This window comes from Mustelus asterias, chromosome 11, assembly GCF_964213995.1.
Source record: "Mustelus asterias chromosome 11, sMusAst1.hap1.1, whole genome shotgun sequence".
Lineage (NCBI taxonomy): Eukaryota > Metazoa > Chordata > Chondrichthyes > Carcharhiniformes > Triakidae > Mustelus > Mustelus asterias.
In genome coordinates this window covers 99424511-99439906 of record NC_135811.1, presented here as the reverse complement: position 1 = coordinate 99439906, position 15396 = coordinate 99424511, and the positions used below count along the sequence as shown (strand labels likewise).

The 15396-nt window shown below is 42.4% G+C and overlaps 1 protein-coding gene across 3 annotated transcripts in view; it reads right to left on the bottom strand.

Moving 5' to 3' along the window:
• The window catches only part of raraa (retinoic acid receptor, alpha a), a 590811-nt gene that overhangs the window by 473397 nt on the left and 102018 nt on the right, over window positions 1-15396 (bottom strand). Inside the window, exon 1 of one of the 3 annotated variants that reach the window (XM_078224103.1) lies at window positions 5168-5224. The exons of the other annotated variants lie outside the window; for them this stretch is intronic. The gene's annotated coding sequence lies outside the window, so the exon portion shown is untranslated. Of the gene's footprint in view, window positions 1-5167; window positions 5225-15396 lie in introns of those variants that run through there. 3 annotated transcript variants of the gene reach the window in all.

The following is a 15396-nucleotide window of genomic DNA, read 5'->3' as shown; positions in this document are numbered from 1 at the left end:
GCTCCATATCTGTAGGCTGTTTATAACTGCAGTGAACATCAGAGTTAAATTTGGTCATGACCTCAGCTACCATCCACATACTTGTCTTTCCAGCAGGGACTGCTGGGTAGCTGGCAAATGTGGAAACTGATGCAAAGATTCTTTATTTACTGTAACTCCGAATGCCGAGGTGAATTCCAGCATCACCAATGCCCTCCATCTGTGACCAGCTAATTTAGCTTATACCAGTGAATGTATCAGGGACTTTCCTGGTTTCTATGCTAAAGATACCAACTTGATGAGTTGTCAAGAAAGCAGATTTTAAAAAATTTTTACACATGTCTGTATCCAGTATCGTTACAGCCAGTCTACACCAACTCTCTGTTGAGTAACCCAGTCAGTCCAGATCCCAGTAACCAAGGGGGCACAGATTTAATGTAAGGGGCAGGAGATTTAGAGAGGATTTGAGAGAAGCCTTTTCACCCAGAGGGTGGTAGGAATCTAGAACTCACTGCCTGAGAATGTGGTAGAGATGGGAACTCTCACAAGTGGCATAGTGGAGGGCGACATGACAGCGCAGTGGTTAGCACTGCTGCCTCACAGCACAGGGACCTGGGTTGGATTCCCTGCTTGGGTCACTCTCTGTGCGGAGTCTGCACGCTCTCCCAGTGTCTGTGTCTGTTTCCTCCGGGTGTTCCGGTTTTCTCCCGCAGTCCAAAAGATGTGCTGGTTAGGTGCATTGGCCATGCTAAATTCTCCCAAACAGACGTCGGAATGTGATGACTTAGGGATTTTCACAGTAACGTCATTGCAGTGTTAACGTAAGCCGACTTGTGACACTAACAAACTCTAAACATTTAAGAAGCATTGAAATGAGCATTTGAAATGCCGTAGCATACAAGGCTATGGACCAAGAGCTGAAAAATGGGATTAGGATAGGTGCTTGATGACCAGTGCAGACATGATGGGCCGAAGGGCCTCCTTCAGTGTTGTAAAACTCTATGACTCTATGAGAGTTCCCTGGAGATTTGAATTTGACCTAGGTCAGGTATTTGCATGTTTCTGGTTTGGAGATTATGCAATGCTATCACCAGTACAGAATAAATTACATACTCGGTAAAGGTTATTTTTGGCCACGTAATGAAAAGTGGACCTGTCCAAAATAAATGCCCAGGGTTTGCTCAAATTTGGGACTTGGGTCTCATTTTAATCATTTGGGGAGCTGCCAGCAGCAATCACGTGTCTAGAGGAAAGTTCAGCCAACTGATGGTATCCCAATTTCCAGATGCAATGAGGCGGGGTTTGGGAGACCGACTGCTCCACCGATGAACTTAGTGCAATGGTTTTGAAACAGGTTTTAAACACGCCATTTACATGTGTAAGGAGAAGAGGAGCAAGGCGCCTCTGTCAACATGATAGCTTCCATTCTCTGGTACCACCTGGTGATAGGACATTGTTTCCCGAAATCAAAACTTCTACCCTTTTGTGGTCTCAATTGAAAGTCTATCATATCACTCCATTACTGCACAGCACAGTAATACACATTTTTCAAATGTGGGTTTTGCCTGAAAAGAATAGTGGAGGCAATGTGAGATAATAAACAAAGTACATCATATCAGTGGACACACAACATTGAATGGCTTAACTGGTACACTTTCCACAGCATGTTATGCTAAATAAGCCTAATGACAATATTTGTAACTTCAACCTTCACTGTTAAACTTACATAATGGATCCATTATAGAATGTGTCCAATCTTTACTCACATTGAAATCAAGTTCTCCAACAGCACCAGTTAAAATTATTCCCCATATCTCAACCGCTTGTTCATGACCTTTACCTATCCTTCATGATATATATTGCACCTCCAGGTTAAATGCAGCCATAGGACCATAGGAGCAAGAGTAGGCCTTCAGCCCTTCGAGACTGCTCTGCCTTTTAATGCAATCATGTCGGATCATCCACTTCAATGCCTTTTCCCCCCACATATCCCTTTATGTCATTGTTATTTAGAAAGCTGTCAATCTCTGCTTCAAACATACTCGATGACTGAGCATCCACAGCCTTCTTGCGGTATAGAATTCCAAAGATTCACAACCCTCTGAGTAAAAAGATTTCTCCACATCTTGGTCTTCAGTGTCTTTCCCCTTGTAGTGAAATTGTACCTCCTAGTTCTAGACTCCACAAACAGAGGAAACATCTTACTTGCATCTACCCTGTCTATTCCATTAACTATTTTATAGGCTTCAATGAGATCACCTCTCATTCTTCAAAACGCTACAGAATAAAGGCCCTGTTTCCCCAATCTCTCTTCATAGGATAGTCCCACCATCCTGGCAACAGGTCTGCTGAATCTTTGGCACACTTCCTCTGTGGTAACATTATCCTTCCTAAGATAAGGGGACCAAAATTGCACACATTACTCTAGGTGCTGTCTAAACAAGGTTGCATACAATTGAAACAAGACTTGTGACTCCTGTACTCAAATCCTTTTGCAATAAAGGCCAACATATCTGACTTACTGATTAGGACACCCAGATCCCTTTGCATCTTCCTGACAACTCACATTTTTCCTTAGCTTTGTGTCATCCCCAAACTTTGAAATATTACATTTAGTCCCCACATCCAAATCATTGATATATAGATACAGTAAAGTCACCATAGTCTTAGATGACTATCAACTGCTCTCCCCTTTGAGGAGGAGAGCTGACTGGTGGTGATTGAACCCAAGAATCACCACACTTCAGGCCAGAAAAACAATTGAGAAGGCGGACCTTCATGAACAACATCAGCCGGTACAGGAATTGAACTTGCGCTGTTGGCATCATGAACCAGCCATCCAGCTAACTGAGCTAACCAACTTCCGTTGCTATATATAGTAATGATCCTTGCGGTAGCCAAGTGTCACAGCCTGCCAACGCAAGAATGACATGCTTATTCCTACTCTCTGTTTTTTGCCTATTAACTAATTTTTAATCCCATGTGTTTTAATTTTGCTAACCAACCTCCTATGGTGGACTTTATCAAAAGCCTTCTGAAAGTCCAAGTGGACGTAACCTCCAACAAGGTTGTCAAACACGATATGGCATTCATAAATCCATGCTTATTATGCTCAGATCATTATTATCCAAAGGTCCATTTACCACATACTTTGGAATAGGTTCTAGCATTCCTCTACTACTGATGCAAAACTAACAGATCTGTCGTTACCCATTTTCTCTCTCACTCCCTTCTTAATTAATGAGATGACACTTGCCACCTTCCAATCTGCAAGAACCCTTCCAGAGTTTATAGAACTTTGCATTGGGTTCATTTGCACTGTTCTTCTTGGTGCAGAAGCCATTCACTATCTAGTATTCCACATGAAAACAGTCAGGTTGCTGAGGTACTTAAGGACTACCGGCATCCATGGAACCAAATATCCCAGCATCACTCAGCACTTTCTAAATAGAAGGGAATAAATTGGAGCTTTCACAAATAATAAATGAAACATAAAATGTTTTATTAAAGATTTAAAGTGTAAAATGGATGAATTACCTGCCTGCTCTTTTATCTGCAATGATCCTGAGACCATGCTTCCTTTGATCCAATTTCTTTCTCACCACTTTTAATCAAATCTGTCACAGGACATTTCATGAACTCCGATTATTTCCTGAACATCTGAAAGATAACTTTCTCTGTCCTTGATAACCCGTCAACAATAATGTAAAAATTGGAATGAGCATGTGACATGGCAGACCAAAGGTACAGAAGCAACTTTGCACTTACGCTTGTCTTTATTTCCTACTTTATTTATAACTCCACTTATTTACAGTAGTAATCCAGAGGTTATTGAATGGAGTAAAAAGCTTTTATCTACTGCTTACCTATCGCATGGTGGCACAATGATCAGAACTGCTGCCTCACGGCGTCGGGGACCTGGGTTCGATTCCCGGCTTGGTTCACTGTCCGTATGGAGTCTGCACGTTCTCCCCGCGTCTGTGTAGGTTTCCTCTGGGTGCTCCGGTTTCCTCCCACAGTGTGAAAGGCGTGCTGATAAAGTGCATTGGCCATGCTAAAATCTCCCTCAGTGTACCCAAACAGGCGCCAGCGTGCAACGAGTGGTGAATTTTCACAGTAACTTCATTGCAGTGTTAATCAGAAATCAGAAACACAAAGGGACTTGGGAGTCCTTGTACAAGATTCTCTTAAGATTAACTTGCAGGTTCAGTCAGTAGTTAGGAAGGCAAATGCAATGCGAGCATTCATGTCGTGAGGACTAGAATACAAGAGCAGGGATGTACTTCTGAGGCTGTACAAGGCTCTGGTCAGACTCCATTTGGAGTATTGTGAGCAGTTTTGGGCTCCATATCTAAGGAAGGATGTGCTGGCCTTGGAAACGGTCCAGAGGAGGTCCACAAGAATGATCCCTGGAATGAAGAGCTTGTCGTATGAGAAACGGTTGAGGACTCTGGGTCTATACTCGTTGGAGTTTAGAAGGATGAGGGGGGAATCTTATTGAAACTTACAGGATACTGCGAGGCCTGGATAGTGTGGACGTGTAGAAGATGTTTCCACTAGTAGGAAAAACTAGAACCAGAGGGCACAACTTCAGATTAAAGGGACAATCCTTTAAAACAGAGATGAAGAGGAATTTCTTCAGTTAGAGATTGGTGAATCTGTAGAACTCCTTGCCACAGAAGGCTGTGGAGGCCAGGTCATTGAGTGCCTTTAAGACAGAGATAGATAGTTTCTTGATTAAATAAGGGGATCAGGGGTTATGGGGAACAGGCAGGAGAATGGGGATGAGAAAAATATCAACCATGATTGAATGGCGAGCAGACTCGATGAGCCGAGTGCCTAATTCTGCTCCTATGCTTTATGGTCTTAACGTAAGCCTACTTGCGACACGAATAAATAAAACTTAAAACTATAAACCACTGAGAAGAAATGGTCACCAAAATTTTGTCCAATGGAGATGGCATCAGATAGTGCACCCAAACAAATTTGCAACACTGAATAAACATGGGAGCTAGCAACTCTGCAATATTTTACTCTTCTCCCTGTACTATCACAAACTTTCAAAATACACGTTGTGCTGCCCCCTTCTGGCACAACTTAACCAAAGTGCTTAAAAAATAACAAATGGCTAGGATTTAACAGAGCCGGGTTGTAATTGCCATGACCAGCGCACAATGCTGAGGCTTACCGTTTTCCATATTTCATCTTAACAGAAGGCAGGTTATGTTGTCCCTCATTCTTGGGTGAACCACCAGACAGAAACACCGTTGCCTCATCAAGGAATCACAGTGCACTCATGTTTTGGCTCCACACATACTCAAGTCAAGGCCTGCTCAAGAGAACCGACATGCCATTTTGTGTCCAGTCAGTGGCAGTCGACTCATGGATGAAATATTTATTTTGCGCAAGGATCAAAAACACATTTAGTGCCCAATATTTCAGCAGTAAAAATGAAGGAGCGAGCTAACTTCAAAACTGGACATCCATTTCAAATTACATGGACATCCAACCTACTAATATTTCTCAACCCAAGATAGGCAGAATTTCAACCTTTTTTTTAAACTTACAATACTACATCTTTTTAAAGCATTCTGCACAAGAACATTAGTTTCCATAATATATGTTAAACCAAAAACAATGACGTAACATATGAATGTTGAGTCATGACCCAATCAAAGTTCTTAAGCCTCAAATGCGTGTGTGTGCTTGGAAGGAGAAAATGCTAAAGTTTGTCTTTATTCAGGGAGGTACCTCTTCAATCTGGTCACACTCAGTGATGACAGAACAACAGCTGCCTCCAATTCATAGAATCCTTACAGTGTAGAAGGAGGCCATTTGGTCCATCGAGTCTACACCAACAACAATCCCACCCAGGCCCTATCCTGTTATCCCATGTATTTACCCTGCTGACACTCAGGGGCAATTTAGCATGACCTGCATCCACCTAACCTGCACATCTTCAGAGCGTGGGAGGAAACCGGAGCACCCGGAGGAAACCCATGCAGACACTGGGAGAACGTGCAAACTCAACACAGACAGTGACCCGAGGCCGGAATCGAACCCGGATCCCTGGTGCCATGAAGCAGCAGTGCTAACCGCTATGGCACTGCGCTGTCCCATGGTCCTGAAATTCACCGCATTAGGCATTAGTCAAAACCAAATCTGCCTTGCCCCAGATCTCCAAAGTCAACATGCTCCTTCCAGCTTCCTACCTTTCTAACCCCTGTTACCACAGATTTCAGAGGCTGACGGAAGCAAGATGTTGCATGGATGCACGGGGTTCAAAATAGTTCCTATGTGGAGTTGAGCACCTCACTCAAATAGCAACACTTGATGCACTACAATGGAGATCAATCCTGTCCTCCCATTGCAGACAAATACCTACCAACTCTACTTTAGGGATGTTAAATGTAACCTAGCTGAAATCTGCCAATTCGGTACTGGCTGTGGATTAAATGGAGGAATCTTCCTGATCTTTCCGGCTTCGTTTTATTTTAGATGCTTTACAAACTGTGCCATTGGGGATATTCAAGGAAAACATCTTAAACTGGAGAGATTAATAACCTGTAATCAGGAAGTACTCAAGCACAGATATCTACAATGACTACATAATTTACATTTCCTTAATCATGGTTTCTAATACTCAACCGTAAAAGATTTATGGAAAATAATTGCTATAGATGTAATGGCAGTTGAAACCCTGTAACCATTGATAGCTGCAATGAAAATTAAGTAGATGAATTAAGTGCATGTTTGAAGCAGCAATTTGTTTAACTAATAACCCCAAAGAGCCAAAAAATTGACAACTTTCCAACTATTTCAGCTATAAATTACATACAGTTATCAAGGGAAATGTTAAAATAAGAGACTACGGCAAGCTGCAAGGAGCAGTGTGTGTTAAATACAACAAAAGTTGGCTTTCAGCAAAACCTCAGTCGGAGGTTTCTGGTTTGTGGTTTCACAAATTCTTTACATCAAAACAAAGCTGTCTCACATAACAGGCAGGCGTTCCCATTTTCCACAGGTTTACTGTAGCATTTAAGTAAATTAATGCTGCACTCAAGTGTATATACAAGGGGTATTTATGATTAATTTTATATGCATCATACAGGAAAATTAAAAAAAGCTGATTACTCGCAACAGTCCAAACACTTGAGGGATTCCTGTGATGTGGTGCACAGCACACACACCTAGACATTTGGGATGATCCCAAGACACAACAATCACTCAAAAAAAATATTAAGCTTACAGATGAGCAGTTTCAGGATAATAGATTTGGTTTTAATGTGCTTGCTGCTGTACAACTCTTTATTAAATTGATTATGATTCCAGACAAAGGATAAGTTAGAATTCCAGATATCCATATGCATGGGGAGAAGACACTGGAGCAAAAATGACAGTCGTTTTTATGCTGCATTAGACCCATGTTGGTGAGTGTGTTTCCCAAAAATAAATCTGTTGGGCTCCATGAGAACCAGCAGAGTTCCTGGTGCAATGTAAAAACTCTTCATAATTTCAGAATAAAGGTATTTAATTTGGTTTGAACAACTTGCGCACCTATGCATGGAGTACATTAACAAGTTGACATTATCAAGCACAAGTTATTGAAACTTACAGAATACTGCGAGGCTTGGATAGAGTGGACGTGGAGAGGATATTTCCACTAGTAGGAAAAACTAGAACCAGAGGGCACAACCTCAGGCTAAAGGGACAATCCTTTAAAACAGAGATGAGGAGGAATTCCTTCAGCCAGAGAGTGGTGAATCTGTGGAACTCTTTGCCGCAGAAGGCCACTCATTGAGTGTCTTTAAGACAGAGATAGATAGGTTCTTGATTAATAAGGGGATCAGGGGTTATGGGGAAAAGGCAGGAGAATGGAGATGAGAAAAATATCAGCCACGACTGAATGGCGGAGCAGACTCGATGGGCCGAGTGGACTAATTCTGCACCTATGTCTTATAGTCTAAGAGTGAAGGAGGCACATTTTTAACAATAGCCAGAATGGGACTGAACTTCAATGGGGTGGCAATCGGAGTCAGATTTTCTTACCTTTACCTTTTTTCAATTCTGTCTCGCCTAACTTTCTGACTCAGGCCAGGCGAGAACCATGCAGGCCAGCACTCTCCTGAAACCGTCAGCGGGGAGGAGGTCATGCCCCTTTTTTTTACAGCACAAGTTGGGAGAAGGTAAGCATATAAGGTAAGTGGGTTGGATTTTGGGGTGGTCAGGTTGGAAGGGCGGGTCTGGTGAAAGACTGAAGTTTTGGTCTCATTTAAGCAAGAATATGCACTGGAGGCGGTTTAGAGAAAGCTCACCAGGTTGAGTCCTGTGATGAAATGGTTGCCTTATGAGGAAAGGTTGATCAGGTTGGGCCTATATTCATTGAAGTTTAGAAGATGAGAGATGATCTTATTTAAACATAAAATTCTAGGTGGAAGCTTAGCAAGGTAGATGCTGTTGAGAGGCTGTTTCCCTTCGTGGGGGAATGAAGAACCAGGGCATAGTTTTAGATTAAGGGCTCTCTCACTTAAGATAGAGATGAGGAGGAATTTCTCCTCTGAGGATCGTTAATCTTTGGAAGCCTCTACCCAAGAGAATATTGGAGACTAGGTCATTGAAAGTTGATTTTTGATTGCCAAGGGAGTGAAGCGTTTATGGCGGGGCAGACAGGAAGGTGAAGTCAAAGCCACAATCAGCTCAACTGTGCGTTGAAAATCTTCACCCTCATTCGCGGCTGGGATGCTCCCGGTGCTGCTGAAAGTGAATGGAGTTTTGGCTGGAACGCCAACTTCTCTGCTCTCAGTTTCAGCGGGATGGCCACAGGCAAGATCGGAGAATCCAGGCCATGATCTTATTGAGTGGTGGAGCCAGTCAGATGCACATAATGGCCTACTCCTGCTCCTAACATTTTACTGACAGCAATCATTTTGAGAAGACCCATAGATAATATTTATAATTGAATAAATGTCACTTTTCACTGGGTTTTACAGAAGTAATCAATTCACAGCACTTTGTAAAAACTTCTCCTACACTCTATTTTGATGAGCTGGCCTCTAACAGAGAAATCCTCTATCAGGCATTTATTCTAATGAATTGGACTGTGGTTAGGTTAAGATTTAAAAGCTTGAAACAGGTTAATAATGCCATTTTAAAAGCAACAAAGTACAGGGGAGTATTTTAAGAGGGGCAAAATTGACAAACTGCAAAGGGTGGCACGGTGGCACAGTGGTTAGTACTGCTGCCTCACAGCGCCAGGGACCCCAGTGTGTGGAATCTGCACGTTCTCCCCGTGTCTGCGTGGGTTCCCTCTGGGTGCTCTGGCTTCGACCCACAGTCTGAAAGATGTGCATGTTAAGGTGGATTGGCCGTGCTAAATTCTCCCTCAGTGTACCCGAACGTGTGCTGGAGTGTGGCAACTAGGGGACTTTCACAGTAACTTCACTGCAGGTGTTAATGTAAGCCCACTTGTGACACTAATAAATAAACTTTAAACGTTATGTTGAGCATGCACAGAACTTCAGTTAGACCACACTTTAGAATACTATGCAAATTTCTGGCCTATGCATCAGGATTTGGAGGCAGTAGAAAAGCTGAAAGAAAAAAGATTTGCAAGAATGAAAACAATTGAAAAGGCTAGGTCCTGAAATAATTTAATAGAGTGGCTGTGGAGATGATGTTTTCATTTGTGGGGGACGGTGGACCGAGTTAGGAGGCATAAATATAAGATAGTCATTAATAAATCTAACAGGGAATTGAAACGCTTTCCTCAGATACTGATTAGAATGTAGAACTCACTACCACGTTGAAACAGATAGCATAGATGCATTTAAAAGGGAAGCTAGATAAACACAAGATAGAAAAGAATATAAAGTTATTCTGAAAGGGTTAGATGAAGAGGAGAAAGAAGGTGGAGGCTCATGTGGAACATAAACACTGGCATAGGTTAGTTAGGCCAATGGCCCATTTCTATGCTGTACCTTCTGCGTAAATCTACGTACAGCTGGAGCACTAGAGAAGCCTAAGATTTAGGAGCAGGAATATTCCTACTTGGTCCTACTAGCCTGCTTGACTAAGGTGTTTTACAAATACATTAAGAGCAAGAGAATAACTAAGGAAAAGATAGGATAGGGCGAGAGATGTCCATGGTCATTTGTGATAGACTCAGAAGATACAGGCGGAGTTTTCAATGAATACTTTGTCTTCACTAAGGAGAGAGATGATTCAGGCATTCTAGTTAAAGAGGAATGTGAAATATTAGAAGAAATAAGCATAGAGAGGAAGTACTGGAGGGACTGGCATCCTGGAAGGTAGATAAATCACCAGAGCCAGATGGATTGCATCCCAGGCTGTTGAAGGAAGCCAGGGAGGAAATAGTGAATACCCTGAGGATCATTTTCCAATCCTTACTAGATACAGGCGATCCCAGAGGATTGAAAGTCTGCAAACATTCAGTGGTGGGTTAATTATTGGAAACAATCCTGAAAGACAGGATAAACTATCACTTTGAAAGACATGGATTGATCAGGGATAGTCAGCATGGAATTTAGGGGAATATGGTGCAACCTGCAAAGCTGCGGACCAGGTGCTGGAAAACGTGATTAAAATGAGTGCCAAGTCTCTTTCTTCTCAGCGATTGGAGTGGAAAATATTGCAAAAAGGTCACTGTCACATTTCACAACAACATCAAAGCAGGAAGCGATTGTCCCATCGCCCTGTCAGTGACGGGCCACATATCCCAACATTACCTCATTACAATAAATTGACATAATTATCAAGCCCTTACGCCAGAACGGCATGAAGCACGAATGGTCTCAGAAAGTGTGCACTTGACAAGCAGTACTCCCAGGGGAGATGAGAAGTGAGTGCAGCATTCAGAGGGCAGAGGATAATGTCAGGGTGGTGCCAGCTTGATGCCAGGGGTTGAACATGGGTGATGACTGTTTCCTGGTATGTTCGCTGTGTTTTTTTATTCATTCGTGGGACATGGGAGTCTCTGGCCGGCCAGCATTTATTGTCCATCCCTAGTTGCCCTTGAGAAGGTGGTGATGAGCTGGGTTCACCCACAATATAGTTAGGGAGAGAATTCCAGGATTTTGACCCAGCAACTGTGAAGAAACGGCGATATATTTTCAAGTCAGGATGGTGAGTGACTTGGAGGGGAACTTGTAGGTGGTGGCATTAGCATGTATCTGTTATCCTTGTCCTTCTAGATGGCAGTGGTGGTGGGTTTGGAAAGTGCTATCTAAGGATTTTTGTTGAATTGCTGCAGTGCATCTTGTAGATAGTACACACTGCTGTTACTGAGCGTCGGTGGTGGAGGGATTGACTGAGCATTGGTGCTGGAGGGATTGGCTGTTTGTGGATGTGGTGCCAAACAAGCGGGCTGCCTTGTCCTGGATGGTGTCAAGCTTCTTGAGAGATGTTGGAGCTGCACCCATCCAGGCAAGTGAGGAGTATTCCATCACACTCCTGACTTGTGCCTTGTAGATGGTGGACAGGCTTTGGGGAGTCAGGAGGTGAGTTACTTGCCACAGTATTCCTAGCCTCTGATCTGCTGTTGTAGCCGCTGTGTTTATGTAGCGAGTGCAGTTGAGTTTCTGGTCAATGGTAACCCCAAGGATGTTGACAGTGGGGGATTCAGTGATGGTAACACCATTGAATGTTATGGGACAGTGGTTAGATTTTCTCTTAATAGTGATGGTCATTGCCTGGCATTTGTGTGGCACGAATGTTACTTGCCACTTGTCAACCCAAGTCTGAATTTTGTCCATATCTTGTTGCAGTTGAACATGGACTGGTTCAGTATCTGAGTCACGAATAGTGCTGCACATTGTGCAATCATCGGCGAACATTCCCACCTCTGACCTTATGACGGAGAGAAGGTCATTAATGAAGCAGCTGAAGCTCGCTGTGTGCTGGGGAGGCCATTTTAAATGGTACCTGGATCATTGAGTGCCTGATCTGATGGCAGGGCAGGTGAATCAGTGGCTACCCTCCAGTGATACCTTGTGGAACCCACGATTGGCTGCAAGGTTTTTTTTTGTAAGTCCTGGACTACGTGTCGGAAAAAGTCATCATATTATCAGTTCCGCTATCAGAGAAAATTTTGGCCAAAGTCTTTGAGCATTTTTAAGATAGAGATAGATAGATTATTGATAAGAAAGATGGTGAAAAGTTATTGGGGGTAGGTGAAATGTGGAGTTGAGGTTACAATTAGATCAGCCATGATCCTGTTGAATGGCAGAGTGGGCATGAGTGGCCAAGTGGCTATTCCTAATTCATAAGTTCATTTGTGGAGATGTTTTTCACTCAAAGGGTGGTGATGGTCTGAAACTCACTTGAGTGAGGCTGTAAATTCCCACCTTTAGTGTCAGGGGGACTAGCAGGGTAAATACGTGGGGTTACCGGGATTAGGGATTGTTGTCGGTGCAGGCCTGATGGGCCAAATGGCCTCTTTCTGCGCTGTAGGGATTCTTAGATATGAACTTGACATACACTTAACCTACAAGGCTACAGACCAAGACAGGATGTGTTAATCATGTTGTGATTAAGCAGGATGACTCTTTTTTTGCCCAGTACACACGATGAGCAAAATGGTCTCATTCTGTGTGTCGTCTGCCCTGTCCCTTTAACTCCATGCATTTAGCATGGCTAATCCACCTAACCTACATATCCTCAAACACTAAGGCGCAATGTCGAGGGATCCCGTGAAGGTAAATCTGAATCCTAGTGTCTAACTTGTAACTTGTTAAGCGAAGTTGGAATCAAATAGAAGATGAGGTGGGTTTTTTTAATGGCTAGATTGGGAAGAAATATTACAGAGGATCAGATTGTGGCCAGCGTGCAAACTAGATTCTTCAGATCAGTTTTAATAAATGAAGATTGGGGATCTGGAATTGAACCAGTCATTTTGGCTCCGGAATCTGCAACACAAGTAAAACACATGGGAGGGAAACACACAAGGAATTAAATGTTTACAAGGCAGATGGGACATCCAGAGTCCTTAAGGAAATGAGGGAAGCAATAAGGTTCTGCTCAATATGTTTTCAGAGTACTTTAAATATTGGACTTTTACACAGCAACAGAAGAGTACCAAATGTCTTTGCAATATTCGCAAAACATAGAGAATGGTTACTGACTTTGATATTGAAAAACATACAAATTCTGAAAATCTGAAATGGTTGACCAGTAGAAAATCATAACTCAATGTTTTGACTGCAGACATTTTAAGAGGGGTTCTGTGGACACCCGACTGTTGAACAGTCTTTTCTCTTTACAAATGCTGACAGACCTGCAGCCTACTTCAACCATTTTCTGTTTTTATTTCAGCCCAACAGCTGTAGCATAGAGATGCCTCGGAGTATACCAGATGTGATCAGTGTCCACTCAAAAAGCTTACAGGCAAAAATGAATGGTCCGCATCAGCTTGAAAGCATTAGAGAAGCCTGGTTTCTGGACTTGTATTGTTATTTTTCCTGTTTCACCAAAGTTGTTGCTTTGGATTTTATTATTCAAGAGACGCAACTGTAAAGGGGATACAATGAACTAATTGGACATAGGTTTTCAGGCAATGATCGTACCAGTAGGATTTTAACAATCTGGTTCATATACTCATCAGAAATGCCTGACCTGAATATCTCATTAACTTTTCTTTATACCTTTTGTATTTTGATGATTCAATTGTATATTTACCAAATACAGTACTAACGTTAAGATCAGGTGCCCTGATCATGCTTCTCCAAGGTAGAGAAATTATTTGAGGAGTTAATTAAACTCGTGGATGAGTCAACTATTTCAGTTCCTGTAACCCCAGACTCACTGCACGGAAAATCTACAGGATAGCAATACTGATCGTTAGAGTTTACTGACATTGAACATTACTGTTTGTTCGCATGCGAGATTCACCAGCACCACAAGCATTGGTGAACAATGAGGGCACATTTCAAAACGGAAAGATCTTTGACAATCCACCACCATCATGCTTTACACCATGTGGCCAATACTCTAATTTCACAGTAATTTCATGGCAGTGTAATGTAAGCCTTACTTGTGACCAATAAATAAACTTTAAACTCTGTGGGTTCCTGAGCTTTAGATGAAAGCATTTTTGGAACGATAGTACAGACATATATTAAATTACTTCTTTAAAATTCAGTTATGGGGTGTGTGTGTCACTGGCTAGGTTAGCATTTATTGCTCATACCCAATTGTCCTCGAGAAGTACTACATCCATGTAGTGTAGGTATGTCGACAGTGCTGTTAGGCAGGGAGTTCCAGGACCTTGACCCAGCAACTGTGGGTAACTGGGTGGCACAGTGGTTAGCACTGCTGCCTCACAGCACCAGGGACCCAGGTTCAATGTCTGTGTGGAGTTTGCACATTCTCCCCGTGTCTGTGTGGGGTTTTTTCTGGGTGCTCCAGTTTCCTCCCACAGTCCAAAGCTGTGCAAGTTAGGTTGTGATTGGCCATTTTAAATTGCCCTTTTGAGTCAAGAGGATTAGCAGGGTAAATATGTGGCGCTACGGGGATAGGGCCTGGCTGGGATTGTTGTTGGTTCAGGCTCGATGGGCTGAATGGCCTCCTTCTGCACTGGAGGGATGCGAAGATTCTATGTTAAAAAGCGACCATATAGTTCATATAAAGAGCGCTTGGAGGAGAACTACTTGGTGCTGGAGTCTGCTGCCCTTATCCTTCTAGATAGTAGTTATTGTGGGTTTGGAAGATGCTGTTTAAGATGCCTGGCAGTTTGCAGATGGGTTACAAGTGTATAGTGTAGAATAAGGCAATTAATTTTGCGATCTGGAATGGACTGAAAGGATGATAGAAGCATATTCACTGGTACCTTGTAAAGTGAATTGGATATATTTCTGAAAATCAAAACATTTGCAGGGTTATGGGCAAGTAGAGGAGGAACAGGTCTAATTGGGTATCTCTTTCAAAGAGTCAGCTTAGGCACCATGGGTTAAATGGCCTCCTTCTGTTCTACAAGATTCTATTATTCTATTTTATGTTAAAACTCAATACATTTTTCCAACTGACTGAACAAATAAACAAGCAGATTAACACAACAAAAGCGGACTTCTAAGATGAGTGGAATCATAGATTCCTCCACTGGCTTTTCTATTTAATGAAATTTAGAGAATTTGTATAAATAATCACGAGTCAGCTTTAATTTAAAGACGTAAACTGCCCTTGGGGCAACTGCAAGCTTTAATACTGTTTGACAGAATCTGTGCATAGTTCACTGGCAAGGATTTCAGCTACGATGAAACTCATTACCATCTCACTAAAGATGAAAGCCAATGTGATTTTTAAGAAAATATTCATCTCTTTACCATTCACTATGTTGCTTGGTGCTTCGAAACGCTCCGATTATTATACAGGTCAGATAAGAAAAGGTTTTTTTTTAAAAATGTG